We start from the raw sequence: 22,026 nt of genomic DNA, 5'->3' as shown, positions 1-22,026 counted from the left end.
CAAAGGGGAGAGAACAAAATGACATTACCATGTGATTTGTGCAGCGCAACTCTCACAGGACTCTCGGAGGGATCTTCAGCACTGAAAACATCCGATGAGTCTGACAAGAATTTACATGATCTGCCTTTGAAGTGCACTTGTTCCCCTTGGCAGTGATAAAAACATGTGGCGTGAATGGAGAAAGAAGTCAGTCTGAATAAACAATTAGACAATCCCTCCGAACATTCACGACATTATGCACTTGTCAAAGCTGTAAGTCATTCCCAAGGTTGTGAGAACTGCAGCCCCTAAAATTCATGAGGCCCTGAGTTGAATTACATGTTGACTGAGTAACTGACTGTTAACTATGTACATTAGAAATAATACCACCAAATTCTCAAATGAAAAAATGAAATAAAATCACAATATATGTTGGCTAATGCAGCGTTATGTAGCTGAAAGGACTCAACAATAGCTGTGTGTGTGTGTGTGTGTGTGTGTGTGTGTGTGTGTGTGTGTGTGTGTGTGTGTGTGTGTGTGTGTGTGTGTGTCGCTCTCTGTGCCTCTCTCGTACTTTCTCTGTGCGACGTGCTGACTCTGTGTTCCAGCACAATGGAAATGGCTGCCACCAGCAGAGCACAGCCGCTACAGAAAAAGAAACAAAAACTATCAGGTGACCAAACTGTGCACGAGCTTTAAACACATCTCTTCGCACAAACAGAAAGTACATTGGACGCATTTGACCCTCCAAACTTCAGGGATTATATTTTTACTGTGATTTTTGTTCAAACAGACGAAAGTCATTGTGGCTAATTGGGTGCATTCACAGAAAACTAGTGGGACATTTTACAGACCTTCTCCTTCACTGAACTACCTCCTCATTTATACACACTGCCATGTTTTATGGCCACCATAACCTCAGGGGCCTCTACATGACAGACGAGTCGTAACAAAAAGGCTCCTAATGTGAAAACCTTTATCAGAAATGGCTCAGTTTCAGCATTACTGTCAGACAGACTCAAGTTCCTCCTCGGGGGCCGTTCTGATCTCGGGTCTCATTAGTGTGGGCTGGTGAGGGAGTGTGAGTGACAGCAAGGTGTAGGCAGGTGTGTGTGTGTGTGTGCGTCTCATGAGTGTGCAGGAGTGAGCAATAGTGTTCGCTCATAACATCATCCCTCTCATTGTTTCTGCTTATTATCATTCTCGTCACGCTGAAGTTGAGTCATGGATTTTTTTTTGAAGTCATATGCTAAAATGAAACCAAGCCGAGTGACTGAGCAAACGTGGTTGACGAATCGCTCTCAGCGACTCCTAATGCCACCGTCAGCAAGGGTTTCGGCAGATTCTGCCTCTTGCACTGCGACAAGTTTGACAGGAATTATTTTGGGAAAGCGGGAGGTTAATGTTCATCTCATGGAAACGCGGTGCTTCAAACAGGCTCTGAGATTTGATGTGCCCTCAGGATGCGCGTTATTACACCGGCAGAATTAGACGCCCGTCTATATTTAGCGCGCCGGAAATAGAGCAGCTTTAAAAGGGAGAGGACTCTTTGGAGGCGTTGGAGCGGTTTCAATTGATTCTAACATTTTCCCTTCGAAAATAATAAAATAATTACAAAACGCTGAAAAGCCGTAATATTCCCAGTCCACCGGTGTCTCGGCGGTCCCACCCCATCGCATGCCTCACTGCCTCAACCCAAAGCCTTGCGTCACTCGGTCCCAGCGTGGGTCTGGAAGCCAACTTGAGGCAATGTCACAGAGGAGCTCCGGCCCTGTGAGCACCACTTGTCTGATGGCACTGGCCTGACAGTGGCAGGAATATGTGACACGGTGACACAAGAAAAAAACAAAACGGAAAGAAAAGAAGAAAGAAAGAAAAGACAGAAGAGCAGCTTGTCAAGGTTCCGTCGAAGAGACCGACCCTGCTGCCGCTGTGCAGGATTCCCAGCTACCAATCACAGCTGAGAGTTACCGCAAAGCCAGCACACACCATCCAAACAGTCATCTGGCCAAACCATTACCACTGCTTCCTGCCTAGTCACACCATCACTCACAATCAGGCTGGACACTCTGCCACTCCAAGGTCAGAAGAGTCCATGGACGACTTCATTAAGTCTGTCGAAACTTGGCTGGTGAGCTCCAGATCACATTCAGAGAATTCCTGCCAAATCTAATTTTCAGCCCCATTCTTGCCTGGATTGTTGGGAAAACATACAGTATCTGTGACCCGAGAGTGAGCCGTTAAAAAATAACCTTATGTCAGTTTTGGGAATCGTCTTCACCGTTTTGTCTCCAATATATTTTTTATCCAAACTTGATAATCTTTTATCTCCAATGCCATTCATTTTTCATGATGTTTTGCAATACTCTTTGCCGGCAAGGTTAATTAAAGGCGCCGAAAAGGAAAATATCTACAATGTGTAGGCCTTGAGTGCTATTCTGCTCATGAATCTTCTATGTATTCTGAAGGATATTTGGGTTTCACCTTCACAATCAGGCCACAGGAGACGAGCTCCACATTCTTGGACGATGGCAAAACCGCAACATAAATCAACTCTGGATTTTATTTCCCACGGGATGCAACGTTCGCAATGCCAAGCACTCATGCCGGACTGCGATATATCACAATCATTAACAGTTTGCAGTCTTGGCCCTTTAAGTTAAAATGAATGAGACTTCATTAAATGCAAGTAAGGGGAACTCGAGGCCTTTAATCTACGGTGGTGGATGATGGAAAACGACGCTTTGCCTGAAACAAGACAAACAAAGAGTTGGCGCGACTTTATCCATGTGATAATAAAAGAAAACCGCCTTTGGAACTGGGAGTCTTGGTGGCGCTATCCTGTGTCAAAGCTCTGAGGTGACTCTGATAAAAGTCAATGCAAGTAGAATCCCGGGTCTATGCGACTAGTGTGTTTTGTCTACCGCTGAGGGAGCGTGTGAAAGACAGAGGGACCTGATGAGCCTCGCTCAACACCTGCCTTGTCTCCTTTAACAGTCTCTCATTCATTAGCTGTGGATGGATCAGAGAGTGGAGGAAAGAAGAGGAGGTGGTTGGGAAGAGGGGGGGAGGGGGGGGGGGGCTTCAAAGTCGCTTCCTCCGCCCAGAGAAGGCCTCTGATTCTGGGCCAGAAGTCCCTCCGCTGGTCCCTGTGTGGAGGCTGGAAGGCGGTGGTCGCACAACGGTGCAGTGTTCAGCAGGGTTGTTGTCGGGTGTGTGTCCCGTCGCAGTCTACCGATCAGCATCTCTTAACACAACAAAAGACCCTACACACACACACACACCTACACACAGACACCCTTGTGCTTCGCTTCAAGTCATCAAGTCAGGGGAATCCAAAGGCCAGATGTGGTCCTTCACTCACAGGACCAGCCTCTTGTTTTCCACACTTCAGAGCTCCAAAACACCTGTTTTTCACACGTCCAACTCCACCCACGCACACACACACACACACACACACACACAGTCCTCAGGGATTTCGGTAACACACACAGGTCTTTTGTAGGCGGTGCCGAGCCCAATTTTTGAAGAAATAACTGTGAGGGGGATGAATTAACTTTGTTGAATGCAAGTGTTTCACTGCGGGAGCTAATGGGAGTTGAGCTTTGTTTGCTTGCTCTGGCGGAGCCTCATCACGTCTTATCTAAACAGGATTCAACCAGGACAGACGGCCATTCACAAACTCCAGAGTTCTTATAGTATTTAGCTAAAAATATCTCTCGTTTGGCTTTTGGGCTTTTTCAAAATACAAATGAACCAATGTGGCGAGACAGAGAAGCATTCATAGTTTGGAGCTGCTAACTGTACATGTTCTGTGAGGGATTTGGGATGTTTCTGACACACACACACACACACACACACACACACACACACACACACACAGCAGAAAGATAAATCACACCGTGATGGACACGTGAAGTGGGGTCTGGTCAATGTCTCCTGACACCTCTGGTAAACCCCCCCTGCTGCAAGGGGTCACGGGTCAGAGGTGACGCTCAGCTGGGGCTAAAAGAGGAAGTAGCCATATCAGCTGTGTACAAAGAGGTCTTCCCCAAGTCAGTGAACAGGAACACCCACACACACCATCCATCGCTGACAAAATAGAACTTTGAGGAAACAGGAAAGCCCCGGTATTTAAGCAAATACAGAAGCTAGAAGGCGGTGTTGCGTAGAAGTTATCATATTGCAGAAGTAGTGGTGGTAGTTGTGGTAGCATTAAGAAATTCTCATAGGAAACAAATAAAAGAGTTTGGAAATCCAAGCAACCAAAAACCTTCAATGATTAAACTATGATGAAACCATAAGCTCACCTCACACCTAATGTAACAGCATCCGTATGACAACAAGTCCTGTAGTAACTTTAGGCATTGGATAAATCTTCAGCAGGCCTTCATTGGCTGAGTTTACATCTGCAGGATGCTGGACCAAGTTGATCTCAGTGAAGTTATTGGGGATGCAGAGTGATCTTTTCTGGGACAAAAGCAGGCGTGACTGAACCACAAAAACATCTATAATGTTAATGTGACTTTCTTTGGTCACCACTTATTTATCTAGGAAATGTTGTGCCTTCATACCTTCACATTGTATTAGAATATGACAGAGAAATACAGACACTGCTGCCGTGGTCTCCAAAGTCCACTTGGAATAAAATCCTGCTGGTTTAATATTACTCCATTTGGACCGATGGTCAGGCAGTGGAGAGCGATGAAACGTCCGGGGAAACATTCATGGAGCAACTCTGAGAAGCCAATAAAACGCTCACACGTGTTGCTGAATTAAAAGCGCTGGCATTCAAGACAGCTTTGGTTTCTTGAACCTCAAACTAAACCCCGTCTACACGACTAACCCTAATCCAGGCAAGACCTCGGACCCCGTCTTCTCCCCTCCTCGACTTTCCCCTTTTTTCTCTCTAATCAGGTTTTATATTTTTACATTCCGAGCCAACTGTGGTGCCCGTGGCCATCTCGTTTGACATTCCTCGCTTCCATATGTGTCGCCACTTCACAAAGTCTGCGGCAAAGGGACATTATATGGCTCCATTAGGAGAAGGCCAGTTTTAATGGGTTTCTCAGTTTATTGTAAAGCACCAGGGCTGGAAATACACTGTAATCTATATGGAGGACTTTTTTTGAAGACACAAAGGGACATTAGACACATAAAGCAACAAGATATCCACATATAACAAAACTTTTGCTAGTCACACACAATGTACAGTGAAATCTGTTCCCTACATTAGACTGTTCCCTTCAATTCTGAGGACCAATGGTAAGCTTCCATCTAGAGTCATGCAGTTGAAACCTTTTGAAAAGGAATCTTGCCTGAGAATAATGAAACCCGGTGTTGCTGCTGACATGATGGCACCACTCAAAGAAAATAAAACCCAAAACAAACAAGATGAGGAGGGAACTCTGCAAACGTAAATGTGGCAATAATGTGACCTCCCGTTGGACTAATTCTCATTAGCGTTCATGGCTACAGTAAAGACCAGACTCAAGTGGCTGGAACAAATCAAAGACTGGCTGTTTTATTTGTCCATTTAGAAAAAAAAAGTTAACCTCACTATTGAGAACAAGCTGCCCTCTATTCCGCTCTCTGACAAACAACATCATGGGCAGCGGGGTTGAGCAGAGAGGCACAAAGTGTGTATCCGAGTATGTGTTTCCACTAATTGCTCCCATTCTGTCAGTGCGATCAGGTCATTTTCTCTCTCAGCTGGGCGCAGTCAGGGCGAGAACAGAGGGCCAGTCAGCAGGGTGGCGGACAAAACTCTCATTGACGGAAGGCACAGAGTCGGAGGCCAGTGTTGCTTTCAGCACAGAGTTTTCCAGCAATGTTTCATTTTCACTGACCAGTTTTCCTTGAGCCAGCCAGTGAGGAAACCTTAAAGAGAGTCCCTGTATGTCTGGTAGTGTGGTTGAAAGGAAGAAAAGGGGGATCTGGTGTGCACTATGGGGCAGCCAGTGGAATCAGTCAGAGTCTGCAGGTCCTGAAAGGACACTAGAAACTGCAGACTGCCGTGCATCACCTGACACAACCAGGACAGTGAGTCACACGTGATGTTATGTAGCCAGGCTTTGCCTAATAATGTGCTATGTTCAGACTTTTTCAAAGTGGATCAATGCAAAGGTTTGTGCCAGAAAGAGCATCCAATAAAAGCCTGCCAAACGTGTGACACAGTTCTATAGGATTTGCTGTGGCGAAAGGAAAAGAAGAAGTTATAAAATATTCAACTAAATATCCACTGAGCTGCAAACTTGAGTCTTTCTGTGGCAAAGCAAGATGCTGAGTTGAATTGTTCAAGCCTTGGATTTCCAAGGAGTCTCAAAGTGGCATTATAATAACAGCAATACGGGATTTAAACCATAAAACATAAGTACTCTGGAGGTTTGGGCGTGTGTCGAGATTTAAATGCACAAAGCAGCACTTGTGTGTCGGTGAGTCACTCGCAGACGTATGTGGTCTGTCCTTATTATCACCTTTCTTATTACCACCATTTTGTGACTCACCACACTCACACTTCACAACAGAAAGGCCGTTTAACTCAATTTCTTCTTCCCTTCCTGTGACACTCGAAAAGGAGCAATTACACACAAGTAAAGATGATAATAAAAAGTCACGCTGTGTCACGGGCAGAATGGCTGGAGAGGATGAGGAGTGACACAAAAACCTGACAAAAACCTCATCTTGCCTGTGAAAGGTTCTCACAGCTCGGTAAGACTTATGACTTAGGTTTCAAAGAGAGGGGAAAAGATTCAAATCCCCCTTGTAAATCTAAAGCTGCTTTCTTCTGATTAACATTCCCAGTTTCGGGCCGGGCACCAGGCAAAAACATGACGTAGAACCGAGTGAGTCAAACATGGTGGAAAAAAACAAGGGTCAGGGAGAAGGGTGGGCACATTACCATCAGAACTGGAGATCCCTCGTTTTTTATCCCCCCCTTTACCCCCTCACCATAACTAAAAGTCGGTGTGCGTTTCACAGCTCAGGGGAAAATACACACAGTAAAAGAGAGGAAAACCCCTTTCTGGGCAGCTCAGATCATTATAGGCAAACACACACATGTGAATGTGTTGCCCTGCAATGTGCGTGTGCATGTAGCGAGGTGCGGTCCGCACGAACGTCAGTTGTTGGCAGGAGTGAGCACCACAGCTGAACTTCACTTCACGCTTATCATCAATTGTGGATTTGCCCCCCAGGCCACGTCAACCGAATCGACAGGTTTTTATAAAGCATGACTGAAAACTTTGAAGGCCGGTCTTATCTCCATGTCAGCCTCCATGCCTCAGCCTGAAAGCGCATCTTGGTTTGGTTTGGGCATAAACATCAGAAAAGCTGCCAGACCAAGTGTGCATGATGATAGCGAGTGAGTATGGCTGGATCTATGGATGTCTGTCCCTCAAAATAAAGAAGAGACAGACAGACAGACCTCTGGATCTGTTGCCCATCAGAATGAGCTCGACTGAGAACCAGATTTGATTTTCGCAAAGTTTAATTTCACTCTGTTTACTGGAAACTAAGCTACAGTGGGGCCGCTTGAGCGAATTCAATAACACGGTTTTGCATCAGCAGCTACAGATGACTGCAAACCTAAGAGGCCAACAAAAGAAAAATCATTATGACGCAGTATTGCATTCCCATTAACCATTAAGCCACTATGCCAGTCCAATTAGTCACACATTAACAAGCAGCAGCCACGTGCACATTCTCCTCATCTCATTACAACCTGCCATTGATGACACAAAAGAAGGATGATGGGCAAGTATCTTCCCGTGGGAATCACAACCCGAGTGCTTTACAGCAGCGGGCAGAGGGTCAGTAATGAGCCGGGCTGGTCCGGTCACATCCTCCCTGACACCACCGCTGTCTGTCCGCACCATTGTCACCAACAACTGTCGTCGCTTGAGGAGGACAAGAGGAGAGGTGGGCGCCGGTGACAGGAGAACCTCGCGCAATTTGTGGGCCAATCAATGCCACTGCTGGGGACATGTGTGAGGGTGACACACTGGCAGTATATCAACAGACCACCCAGCACCACACACACACACACACACACACACACACACACACACACACACACACACACACACACACACACTTTGCTAAATGTGAAGTCTGACCACACATATACACTCACACACACACGGGACAAATTTAATAATGGAATGCATCCGGCTGGCATTTGAGGTGTCATCAAGAACGCAAATCATGCAGCGAGGATTTAAATATTCTATGTGTGTGTGTGTGTGTGTGTGTGTGTGTGTGTGTGTGTGTGTGTGTGTGTGTGTGTGTGTGTGTGGCAGAGGGACCTGGGTGTGTTAGGGATCGACTGGGCGTGTCGGCAGTAAACTACCTTTAAGCAGACCAGTCACTCCATTCAAGTGGCTGTGTGACCCATCTGACGCCCTCAGGGGGTTTACAGCTCACCCCTGACCCTCACACGCACACACACGCACACACACACACACACACACACACACAGCACAGAAGAAGTGCCCACACCTCAACCGGGATCATCTTTTTATGCAGTTATGTCCCCTTTGACACCCGACACGGCCACGCCCACTGGGCAACTCTCACACACGCATAAGTCAAACACACAAAGCACCCTGCCGCCGCCACCATCCTCGGTGTCCAACTGAGGACCAGCATCCGGTCAACGACTTGGGCCGCAGTAAAAAATACACAAAGCCATAGTGTGTCCTTAGTGTCAATACACACAATAGAAGTCAGTGTGTCGAACAATGAAGCAATGTAAGAAAGAAAGAAAGAAAGGAAGACAAAACAATCAATTTGATCATTTCATGGAATAAAGAGTGTGTGTGTGTGTGTGTGTGTGTGTGTGTGTGTGTGTGTGTGTGTGTGTGTGTGTGTGTGTGTGTGTGTGTGCGAGCACTACTTGCTATCGAGTTCCGCCGAAACACTTCGATGTCGAAGATGAAAGGATGGTTTGAGGCTTGGCCCTCTAATGAAAGGTTAGGAGTGACATCACTTCATTTGAGCCGCAGCAGCACAAAACACAACAGCCGCAGCGTGGAAGAGAAGGATGTGGAAATCAAGGAAGCACTTATGCTGCTTAGCCCTGCATCTCTTTCCTCTTCCGTGGAAAACATGATATTATGTGGCCACGTTCAACCCGTCGGTGATTGAACGGGAGCTACTAGGAAAGAAAGAAAAGAAAACGTGAACAAGTGATAAATAAAAAAACGAGGAAACTCCCACTCCCACTTGCAGAGGTGCTTAAAGTCAGATGCTACAGGATGGCCAATCAAGACTCTGAAAGACAAAGCACACTGTACTACAACTCCAGTATTAACAACTTGTGTGCCCAGCATCACGACTATTGGCTTCTTCCTCTCCGTAGGGGGCACCTGTTGGTGCATTCCTCAGCCTTCAGCGCGGCAGCAAGACAAATAAAGTTGTGGGAGGTGGTGGTCTGCCTGCACTGTTTGCTGGTGCTGTGTTCCCAGCTGTTACCTCTGCAGGTGCGACGTGCCAGCTTTACTCAGCCAGCGCCGTTAAAATTCTTTATAAGGCCGCGTCACGACTTCCCACAGGGCCAACGTGCCCGGTTGTGTTTGTCGGTGTGTGTGTGTGTGTGTGTGTGTGTGTGTGTGTGTGTGTGTGTGTGTGTGTGTGTGTTTGGGCCGCTCGCTGTACGTGTACGCACGTCTGTGTGTGTGTGTGTGTGTGTGTGTGTGTGTGTGTGTGTGTGTTAGGGCTCCCGTTCCCCCGTCTCCGTGGACCACCCACCCCCTGAAGCCCTCCTCTGCGAGCGGCAGATGGAAAAAAGATGAAGACGGCTGACGAGGAGCGATACGCATCACCTCAGCGGAGGCCGACGTCTCCCCGCATCTTCTTCATCTTTCTTCTGTAAAACCAGAGGAGCAGGCAGCCAGCGTCCAATTTCCCTTTGACTGCCACGGAGGAAGGGGAATTCTGACGAGCGCGCCCCAATGTGTGTATGTGTGTGTGTGTGTGTGTGTGTGTGTGTGTGTTTGTGTGTCTCTTTTAATGTGTTTCCTCCCGAGTAGCGCAGAAGACCCGGTCAATTCCCTTCTACCAACGTTCCCACAATGCTTCCCAAGCCGCAATGGCTAAATAATAGCAGTGAGACTGAAATCCCTTCCCTAACGCACACAACTCACAATCTGGCAACACAAGCCCCCGGCTCACCGCACCGCAAGGCTGCCAACGACGCCCTTTTGCATAAATTAATTTAAAAAAACAAAGCATGGGCTGGAAACCATCGATAAATCAGCAGCTGGCGTATTGATTGGCCGCGTTGTGAGGTGGGTCTTAAAAGCGCGGCAACAGAGGGGAGAGCGAGGAAAAGTTTCCACCCTCTCGTACAGCCGATCAGCTCACACTCGCAGTATGTGCTGAGTGTCGGGCTCTAACCGCCGTGGGTACTGTTAGTAAATCATGACTCGTGAGAGGTGCTAGCCACATCCTGACCACACACACACACACACACACACACACACACACACACACACACACACACACACACACACACACACACACACACACACACAAACCCCTCTGCCCTTCCCAGAGCGACCAGACTGCCCAGCAGAGACCCTTTAAAGGAGTGGTGTGCATGTGTGTGTGTGTGTGTGTGTGTGTGTGCGAGTCTTAAAGACAAGAGGAGGAGGAGGTCTATTCTGGCACATGCTCACATAGCTCCTGTGCAAACAGAGCGCTGATTGACAAAAGTGTTTCCATTCTCCTTCCCCCCTCTTCTAGAGTCGTGGTGTCACAACAGCGGCTGTGCACGTGTGCAGACCCCGACGACGCCCGTCAGCCACGCCGCTGCCACACTCCCTCGGCACTGCCCGATGCTTCCAGGGATAAAAATCTCTCTTGCTGCTCCGCTGAAGCCCTTGCTGCACTTCCTGCTCCAAGATAAACAGCAGTCCCTGCGCCGGCCGCTCGGGAAACCCCGCGACCGCAGAAGGCCAGACAGACAGAAGGAGAGGCTTGTCGGATATTTCATTCAGCGTCTTGCCAAGTGTTTGGAGAAAAGGGGTTTGGACTCGCCCGAAACCACACGCACTGCACGCATGCACGCACACACTTTCCCCCTGTACCTCCACACAACTCCCGCTCTTCAGTTCCAGCCTGTGGAGTCTCACAAGGGCTTAGAAACACTGAGTAGAGGGCGATAATTGGACAGGTTTCTCCGCCGTTTGTCACTCTTGAGAGCAAATGCCAAGAGAGAACAGCACACAGTGATGAGGACGGGATGGTCTGGGGATAGCTGGAGGTAATAATGCATGCACACAGTGATGGCATTTCAAAGAGCCGCAATAGAAGCATCAGCTCATAAAAAGCCTGAGCGAGCCCAACAGCCACTCTCCCGACAACAGGCATAGGTTGGTGTGCACTTTTAAATACTGCGTTTACGTCCTTCTGTAAGTGAGTGTGTGTGAACTGAAAGTCCCGAAATGAACAAAGGACAGAAAACGAGTGAAAACAACTTTTGGAAAGTACAGGAGGGCAGAGGATGAACAGTTTATTGTACCAATTCAATTTTCCAACTGTGGCGCAATGTGAAAAACACACTTAGACCGGATGACGATTTCCCAAACAGTGAGCCGTGGATTGCTAGAAGGAGAGCTGGAACAAGGCACAAGCCAGGGCATGAATAACACTTGACCTCATTGTGAAAGCCAGCTGAGTGCTGACCTCACCGCTCCACCGCCACCAGCAGGAGTCCTTCACAGGCTAATTGCCGCCTTTGGTGCAGGAGCTCACTGGAGCCCAGAACCACAGTGCAGGTTCATCTTGTTGCTTGAGATTTTTTGCATTTTTTTGGTTGTTGTTGTTGTTGTTGTTTTCTTGCCTTTGCCTGCCTGTTACTGAATCGATCCCGCCACTCCAGCCTGTCTGCACCCATTTTCCACTTGTCTGCGCCAACACTTTGCACAGAGCAAACAGGAGGCGTCGCAGCCATCTGCACGGCCGTCACTGCCTTCCATGCTGATCACATAAAAAAACATTTTTCTCGCTCCCGAAAACCAGCAAACTGGTAGCTTGACACTCGACTCTACCACACTCTGTAAAAATACGTTGAAAAAAAAGTGTGGTTACAAATTCATATAGAAAAGCGTGCACGCAGATGTCCAATCATCTTGGCCCATTTGCAGTCGGGGACAGACGTACATGAAACACTGTTATTGGTTCCCTCTTGCTGCCCTCAGCAGGAGGCGGTGATGGCGTTTCAAGGCTCATGAGTGAAACGCAGGGAGTCACAAAACACACAAATACTGGAGTGAGGAAAGTGTCACGCTCTCTCTCACGCAGCACCAGACGACCTGCATCCAACCAGAGGCCGGATTCCTTTTACTTCCGCCTCTCCCCTCTCGTCCACAGAGAGACATCTTAATGAGATTAAGAACATCTACTTGTCACACCTGCATCCAGGGAAGGAGACAACCGTCTGCTGATAGAGAATTCTTGTCCCGTCTCGTCTGCCAGTTCGCCACTTATCAGTCTGTCTCTCTATATCAAGTCAGTCCTGATTGTGTGTGTGTGCGTGTGTGTGTGCGTGAATTTAGACACAGATAGGCGCCACAATGTTATCAGAGTGGCAAAGATGCATGGAGACGCCCGCCCTGCCTGTGCTTTCACATGAGGGCTTGTCTCCTGGTTAACCGCCACTCATTGTTCTCCAGATGCATGTCGCCAGTCTGACAAAACAATCCCCCATTGCTTGAAAAGCAACGAAAACTAAACAACTTTGTGGAAAAAATGCTTCTATGAGTGAAAGCTGCTGAAACTCTTGTGTCGTCTGGGCTTCAGCCGGCCAGATGGACGAGCTGCGCAGTATTTATGACTTGGTGACCCCGAGGCCGACTCCCACCCTTCCTCTCGCTGGCCTTACGCCCCATCTGCCCCCATCAAGCCTGCCATCCAGACACACGCCCCTTTTTAGCACCTGACTGCCCCGCGGAGGGTCTCCTTCCTTATGACTTCACTGTTAGGCGTTCCAGGAGCGGCCGGTGGATTCAAAGACAAAGCACAGAATTGTTTGCGTGCACGACTCCACGCCGCCCTGTGGCACCACCTCCTTCTCCTCCTCCTCAGTCAATGGGAGGCTGCCAGACATGCAATCCCTTAAAACAGCAGCAATCACATTTGGCCAAGCCACTGGCACACATATATCTGCCATGTGGGGGGAGGGGATTATTTGATGTGCATGTATGGTAAACTAATGTACAGCACATGGATAATGATGATAGCGTTTGTTCAACAGAGCCCCCAATTTGACACACTTCTATCTAAAGAGGAGAGAAAACATCACGACACGTCTTTAATAATCCCTGAGTGTTTACGAAGAGTTAACAGACGTGGATTTGCTGAGCAGATGAACATGCTGGCATCAAGACTGTGTTCCGAGGAGCTGCTTTTCCTCTCTTTGAGGTGGAGGGTGGGGGGAGGGGGAGTAGATGGCTGTTCCGTGTCTGGCTTTAGCCACGGTCTGCATGTCTGACTGACTTCCTCTACAACTTTCACTCTTCTGTCAGAACAAAGACACACAACAAAGCGGTGGCAAGAAGACAGTAAAAAAAAAAAAAAAATAGCCAAGCCGCATTTCTATTAAGTATGCACCAATTCAAGTGGGAACAATGGAATGGTCTTTTGTGGTGAAACATCATTGCCAGGAGACCTTGGCGATTAGTGGAAATTAAAGTTTCGTCTCTCCAGACGCAAACGGGCAGTTTTCATCGACGTACCGACTCATCTCCTCTTCTGTCAAATCTCGCTCAATCGGCAGATAAGTCATTGATGGAGAGGAAACTTGGCGCTTGTCGTTTAGCGGAGCTCATTCTGCCCAGCGATGCCTGCATGGCGGCTGGGACACGCAGATGGCGTAGACAGCAGAGGCAGACTGAGACGGAGCTGGTCAGGGGAAGGCAAGCCAAGGCAGCCAGAGCCATCAAATGTAGCTGATAGACAGAGCCAACACGTGCACGTGGCCACAGGCCCACACATGAGCCCGTTAATGTACAGATGTATCCCAAATTAGCCAGGAATGCGGTCAAAAGCACACATCCTGTTTTGGATGGGCAATAGCGCGGAGCGTCGCCTTACAGTTTTCCTTCACGGTTTTTCACTAGCAGACAAATTCAAGACCGAACGCAAACACAAACTAACTCCTGAGCCCTTTTCAAAAGAAACACTTGGACACGGTGATTATGGGTAATAAGAAGTCTGCAGTGGGCCTCCTTCCTACTACGTCTGCGTCCCTGAAACTTTATCGCAACCTTGAAGCGTTCGAGACACTTTCGCCCGAACCCACACGGAGAGAGAGAGGGGAGTCACACCTCTGCCGAGTTGGTCAGCAAGTTTTTTTTTGTTTTTTTTTGTCTAAAAGCTTTTTTCCATCTGAGCTGTGTATTTTTTTTCCCTGCCTGGAAGAAGTCCACATATGGTGGATGTGCCGCGCAGATCTTATCAACAGAGAAAACCATAATGCCTTGGCAGAGGGTGTCCTGTCTCGGAGAAGTTTGTTTTCCTGTGCCCACATGTGTTCCCCATATGGCTGGGCTCTAAATGTGCCCCTTCCCTCCGCTAACCGCCAGGGGATTCCGGGAAGCCTAACTGTACACCGTGTGACTATGCTGCGTGCCACTGCGGCTACCCTAATCACTGTGTGTCTTTCGAAGCAACCTTGACCCAACAGGTGATGGGTCCCAGGGCTGCCTATATTAAAGGGCTAAAGAGAAACACGCGGACGTCCAGCTGGAATGGAGGTGGAATTTTCTGACTGTGGGAGAAAAAACAATAGTGAGCTGGGAACATCTTGGGTTAAGAGGAAGATAAAAATGTGAAATTATTTCATCCAACTGGCACACTAAATAAAAGAAAGGCCTACTAATAATATTAGCAATAATAACTAAATCCATTTTTTTTAATATTGCAATATTTGGTCTCTTTAGATGAGATAAGTGGCAGCTGTTTGTGCACGTGTGGAATGAAGTGTTTTCACGGAGTTGATGGGTCAAGATATTTCAGTAACTTCCATGTTTGCCTTGCACTTGACCTCCTACCTCTTCCGGGTTCTGTGGAATCTACCCGATAAGGATCTGTTATGTGTTCATAAGCTGGCTTACAAGTGAAGGAAACAGTGCACACGGGTTTTGCTCTTTGTATTCCCACTTGACACAAATGTGAAAACATTTCCCCAGTTGAAAAACTGCATCATAAAATGAAATTAAGTCAGTTTGTTGATAACTTAACCAGCCCGCTCCACTTCTGAAAACTGAAACAATTAATGGCATTTGTTCAAAACTATGTCCCAACTGTAGTAAAAAAGGTCATGTCATGTAAGTCCAGTCATCAGGGCAATGTTACCAATTATCAAACTGTGAGAAACTCTGCACACACAGAAAGCCTGTCCACCCTGCCAATGTTTGAGTTCATTTGGTTCCCTAGTGGGAAACGAGATCCGCTGACAAGTGGTGGCAAGGCACTGACAGCAAACAGGGAGAAATTAATAGACAAAGTTCAAAACATGAGGGCGAGAGCCAGAGATCGTAATCTATGTGGGTTGAGAGCAACCACAGCAGAAAATAAAAAGGAAGTCAAGGAAGCCAGGAGGAGGTCGGCTCTTGCTGTGGGTTTTGTGCGGCTGGGCAGATGATCGGGTTCGATAGAGCCTCGTAAGACAAACAACTCGGAAATCAGAGCAACTGCGTCGGACTTGAGTGGGTTGGCTGGCAGCACAGCTTAGGGGGAGGGGAGATGTTTTCTGTGATGAAAGCACCGGGGACTCAAACGAGCGGCGATCCTTGATGTCTATGAATGTGCAGCGGCTGACGGAGCTGCAGGCTCGACACCAGCAAACACACTCCGGCGTCAGACAGGCAGACGAGACGGCCAGGAAGAGGGCTGGAGGTAAGATAGGGAAGGAAGATGAAAGGACAGAATTTTGACTTGACACTACTAGTTCATTTCAGCAATTTCTTTTCTATCTCCAACTTTTAAAATATGTAGCAGGGGGGAAAAAAAATCCCTGCTTATGGCTCCAGCGGACTCATTTGTCTAATCTTCAGGCCATGGTGACGAGACACAACAACAGCCTGGAGGAAGTGTTGGTTACAGCAACAATCAAAGGGAAAACACTACTAGTCTGTCGGTTTACACCGTCGCACCAGTGGCAGAGCTGAGAGACACGGCGACATCAAAAGGCACCGGCACGCTGGCCTACTTCCTCCAAACCACACCGGCTCACACTAATAACTTGCAGACCTCAGTTAACCTGTCATGATGAACACTGCCACTCTGCCACTACTGAACCCGGCCTGCTCACAGAATGCCTGGTCATACAAGCCGCTTGGGACTTTTCCATCATCATTCTCATTTTAGGTCTTCAGCTGCTTTTTAAAGAGGCCCTGTTATGGCGATATCCAGATTTAATACATTATTTTTGGTGGTCTGCTTCCAACAATAAGCGAGGTTTGTTTGGTCAACAAACTCCTAGTTTGAGCTGTGAAGGCTGTTTGTGAAGGTTCTCAGTCGTCGAGGTCATCATTGCTCTTTAAGAGTACGTTAAGGCAACTCTCAATTCCCCAAAATGTGAACGCCTCGTTTCTGCGGAGTAACATGGACAAAGCCAGACCATCTAAAAAAAAGTTGTTACTTTTCATACTTGGAGTGTTTGTTGACATACCAGTAACACCAAAGAACATGACAAAGAGCTAAAAAGAAAATAATAATCTGTTTTTTCATGAAAGTGACTGTATTCAAAGGCTGGTTGTTTGAGGTGACGCATAAACTATTGCCACCTCTCATGTGAGCTGTGGACTGTGACTAAATACATAGAAAAAAAAACATTGTGAGGGTTGTTGCAGAGTTGAGAGTTGTGTCTATCTGTAGAACAGTTCATTAGTCCTTGGATCTATTTGTACTGTACGGTCACTCAACAGTAGAGAAACAGGAATGGGAGTCCTGGAGAAGGTGCTTCTGTCCGTGGACACAGTGTTTGCTTACTCCACCCTCTGTACACTGACTACTTCAGTAGTCAAGCATGTCAAAGAAGAAAAAAAAGCATCTTCTTCTATGCAACTTCCCTGTGTTTGCAGAGTGCAGGAGGTCAGTTCTCGCCAGAAGGTGTTTTCCTTGGAAAAACGCCTTGAAAACCCCCCCAAAAAATGTGTTTTCACACATTCAAAAAACATGTTCTTGGACTATAAAGCATATCTGTAAAGTAAGGTCTGCGTATGTGTACGTGAATGAAAATCTAGACGAATGTGTGAAAGATGATATGTGTACGCCAATGTACATGTTAGTTTCCCCTGCGACATGCGTCGTGCTAGCGGCACTCAGACTCAACAGTAGCTGAGCAGCATCATAAACACAGATTTTCTTGGCTCATTCCTGAATATTAAAGGGTTAGTGTTCGGAAAAAGCAGGAACAACATTCACTTCCGTGGCTTTGCTAAAGATCGTCTATAACATGCAGCTGCCTTTCAACCCCCTCCAGTGATCACAGCTCTTGCTTTGGCACAAACACGCAAGAGAAACCGTGCACGCACATACGCGCTCGCACTTCCACGGGATGCGCAGGATTGGCTCTTGAAACATGGATCCCAGTTGCAGAGGATATATGGGACTTAAGCTTAATGTCCCAGTCTCACCCTCTCTCACTTTCCATGGCTTCAACCAGCCAACGCAGCATGAGTCCAACAGATTTCATCAGAAAACACAGCGAGGGGTTATAACATCCAATCCCTGGTCAAATAAATCTGCCTCCACTTGAAACACATGTTCCCTGGTCCGCCTCTGCGCTCCCTCTTGCCTAACGGCCGTATTACCAGTCTGACCGTCTCATCCGTTTGCGTGCAATTAAATATAACAACAAAATAACCCACAGAACAGTTCTGCTTTAACTACTGTAAAAGGCTTCAGCTTTGCTGGAGCACACACAGAGGGAACTAATGCATGACGGTTAATATCCATTAGCAATTAGAGATGTGATTGATTTTTTTGGGAGGGAAAGCGGCAGGAAAGCTGATGATTTTAATGAGGTTTTTGCGGAACGCGAGCGCTATAAAAGCTAGATCTGTTTGCTTGCTTAAAAGTTGAAGAGGAAAAGAAAAGCTGAGTACAGCGAGTCTTTCTTTGCAAACTACTCAATGTACTGTAACTTATGAACAGGCACGTCTGTGTTTGAACACTGACTGACTGGTGGTTATCAGAGGGTCAGTCTGCAAGTACTGCAGAGTTCTTTTGCTGAATGGTACCAATGCAACCGCACCAGACACAAACTAAATGAAGCCAAACACTGTGAACCAGAGAAGTGCTGCAGGATTTAGAAGTGATCCAGAAAGTGGTCCACCTTGAGGTGATTGCCTTCTGCAACTCTGCATCGGCCTGGCTGGGACATTCAAAAGTTACACTGGTCTGTTTTGGCTGTAGCTATCTATGCTTCAACAGTGTTCTTTGTTCTTCACTGAAAAATGTGTTTTCTTATCCATTTCCAGTCAAAGACTGTAGAAACTGACAATTTTCATTCAGTCAGTCGTTGCAGTTCTAAATCATTGGCCAAGGCTTCCTACACTGCTTCAACCTCAGCCAAAACTACTCAGGCCCAAGGTGGATTAGTGCAGATTTTAGGCTACTTCTCATTTTCCAGTTGATAGACAAAACAGAATAGATGTCCATAAAATAGACACTTCCTATATGGTTGCTGAGTTTGGCCGCAGACCACATCCGATGGCGTCACTGCTCAAATTGCAACACTAAGCTTTGCTCACACTGGAATAATCCCCAAATGTTCTTCCACTTCTGGGCCTGGCCGGCGCACAGATTTCACCATTGCCACCAACACAGGTGCATGTGCCCCGGATTCAGAAGTCATGTGATATACTATGGTTTAGTTAAACAAATACCTTGGAGAAGTCCTGGCAATGCACTTAGCCGTCTGGTCTGAAATTCCAAGCCACCATCCAGCCAGTCTTCCTGCTTCTCTCATTAGAAGCTAACCCCAACCCATCATCCTGGGCAGGTTCCCTCGAGAACCACTGCCAGGACTCTGTGGTGACCCATGTGACACAGTGGTAGAGCTGCTTCCAATTTAGAGTTTAAGCTGAGGTAAAAGCCAAAAAGCTTAATAAAAACCTGAAGGCTCCGGCTCACCCCAGAAAGAGTAAGGACAACCTCCGTTTCTCTTAAAAAAAAAAAAAGGTGGATTAAACTAATTAAATAAGGACAGAAAGACTGGGACACTACTTAGTATGAGGCCAGCATTTCTGTTTCTATTTAAGTCTGTTTCCCTTTAGGGAGCTGTATTCCTCACGACTGTCCGTTTCCTCTTTATCAGCAAATTACCGTAAACACTGTAAAGAACCATGACTCACGCTGCTGTAATGCTGTACTGAGAAATGTGGTTTGGGCTCGAATGAAGCAAAGACTCCCTTCTCTCATAAAAACAGGAGAGGCGAGCAAACAGCTGAGTATACAATCTGTCAAACATGTCATTTCACCATTATGTCACAAACCAAACGATGCATTGCAGCAAAAATAAATAAATAATAATAATAATGTTGGGGAGGCAAAGTGAGTATCGTTGGTTACACAACGACCCGGCAATGCGCTTGAGAGTTGATATCTGTAAAAACATTACTCACTGTTGCCCAAGAATAGCCCCACACAAGTGCATCAGAGCAGCCGCAGATGATCCCATTCAAACACATGTGCACTGCAGCACTGTAGTGGGTCAGTGTTTTCACAGCTGGGACCAGACAAGAAGCCAGGACAAACAATGACATGGCCCATCAGTATGTGTGTGTGTGTGTGTGTGTGTGTGTCACTGTAGGTGGTACGTGCAACCGCACACAACACCCCCAACACACTAACATATATTCTAGGATTAACCCTTATTATCCAGAAAGGCTATTCGACTTATGCTCTTTGCTCTGCACACACTGGCCAGCTGAGGGTTTTCACGAGGTTAACCCAGAGTCATGAGTGCAGTTATTTAGGCCACTGGGCTGGTGCAAGTTAATGCCTGGACAAATTTGCAACATGTTTAAATAAACAGACAGACGAGATCACATGGAGATACAGTTTCAGAATTGAAACTCTGGGTGCAATGTCCAGATATATAGTTGACATTCAAGACTGGATCTGACTGTGTTCCAGGATTGTGGGGCAGGGAGTGTATTTTGGTTTCCCCATCTGTGTGACCACAGTGCTGGGCTGCTCTCCTTGCATATTCTCTGCTTGCTGTTCCCACGCCTCTTTCTGGGCTAAATACATATTTAGGGAAATACTGCAAAGAAAATCACATGCCCGGCCTCTCCACTCGACCAAAAATCATCACTGACAGACTGTTTTTACTACTTTTATAGGGCAGGAGGAGACAAACTGAATTTTTGTTCGTGCTGGACCAGATCGAAGTTTATTTTTCCAGGTGAATGAAGCCCTCATGCGTGAATGCCTCCCTTTGAGGAAGCCCTTGGTCTAAGTCAATACAGATTCACAGAGGAGCTTCTACATCCTTCCGTCCCCCACTGCAAACTTGAACAGAGCCGTTGAGAGTTGAAACGCATTAGTCAAGGTTGAGTCTTTGGTTTGCATTCATCACCGCTGCTTTGACATCCAGCTTCAAGAGCAACAAAAACCTTGGTGTTTGGACCTGTATTTCACACACCAGTGTGTGTGTGTGTGTGTGTGTGTGTGTGTGTGCGTGCGTGCGTGCGTGTGTGCCATATCATATAGATCAATTCTTTCATAACCACTTCCATTGTCCATTAGGAAAGCTGCTGCTCTGCACTTTAAAATGCCCCTCGCTTCTATCAATATAAATTATACCAGGAAGAGCTCGCCTGTGCCATTTCCTTTTGTGGAGAAATGAAAGACAAATGGAGTCCTCTGTTATAGCGGCACTTTGTCCAGCCCGTGCCGTGGAGCCACTTGAACACATGCAAACAAGGCTAAGTACATTTCGGGGTATGTGCGTCCGTGCACGAGAGTGTACATGACTAATGAAAAAGATCCTGGCATATCACAAGCGGGCTCCTCTAATGCACTCCCTGTAGACCAGAAGAAATAAACAGATAAAGACGGAGTGGACACAAATGCAACGGCGAAAGGGGAAAAAAGGAAGGAGCCAAAAGCGAGCAGGGGAGGGCAGAAGGAGAGGAAGGAGGGAATTTTCTGAATTGTTATTGGAGCCAGAGAAGTCATTTCTGCTTTTAAAGAGTTCCAGATGTGGGCTTGTCCCTGAGAAAGAAAAGGAGGCAGAGAGATGGAGACAAATCAACAGGGAGGGAAGAAGATTTATCAACCCATGGCCCTCTGCATGTATAATCATTAGTCTCCAATCCACCTCCAAAATTAGACGGCTCCGGGGTGTAAACTGGGCCCTCGTGGAAAAGTGATTGAGGGAACTTTAGCAGCAGAGGGTTGGGTGGGTGCTGAGCACGAGGTGTCAGGTGGTCGTGGTGGTGGTGGTAGTGGGGTGTGTGGCTAGCAGAGTCCGGTCTCGTGCCTATAAAAAGCTAGGGTGGTCAGAATAATGGTCTGTTGTTATTACACGCGCACGCGTACACACACACACACGCACGCACACGCGTGCAAGCAGCCCTTCCTACTAACCAATAACTGGGCTCACCAAAATAGGCCAGCCGAAACCAAACCGAGGGACATCTGGTTAAACGCTGGGACAAAAGCTGCACTTTCGCTTATTTTTTACAATGGCGGAGCCCAAAACTCCAACACATGGCCAGATAACAGTCCCATCCAATGCAGTGGACTCTATTGTTGTAATACTTAAAGTATTAAACATATTGTGCGTATTCGAACAAGTGAGAACTCTAACTCTAAAGCATTCATGGCAGTGCGCTTCACCTGCTGGCTAAGCTCAGTCCATACCAAGCATCAACTTCTTTGCATGCCTGCATAGGTGCCCCTGTACATAGAAACAGCAGTAACTGGCTCTCTAGTAATCCTGGCCCTCTCTCCCTGCTCTCTGTGCACACAGATGCGTGCGCTCAGTTTCCCCAGCATTTGTTTTCTCTCCCTCTGTGCTGGGCT

The 22,026-nt window shown here is 47.1% G+C and overlaps 1 protein-coding gene across 1 annotated transcript in view; it reads right to left on the bottom strand.

Moving 5' to 3' along the window:
* The window catches only part of abtb2b (ankyrin repeat and BTB (POZ) domain containing 2b), a 42,794-nt gene that overhangs the window by 18,359 nt on the left and 2,409 nt on the right, over window positions 1-22,026 (bottom strand). The gene's annotated exons all lie outside the window — the stretch shown is intronic.

Source organism: Nelusetta ayraudi, unplaced genomic scaffold (assembly GCF_046127955.1).
Source record: "Nelusetta ayraudi isolate G7.1 ecotype Tasmania unplaced genomic scaffold, CSIRO-AGI_Nayr_v1 ptg000053l, whole genome shotgun sequence".
Taxonomy (NCBI): Eukaryota; Metazoa; Chordata; class Actinopteri; order Tetraodontiformes; family Monacanthidae; genus Nelusetta; species Nelusetta ayraudi.
Note: the sequence above shows the minus strand (reverse complement) of the source record. Positions and strands in the feature narration are given on the sequence as shown.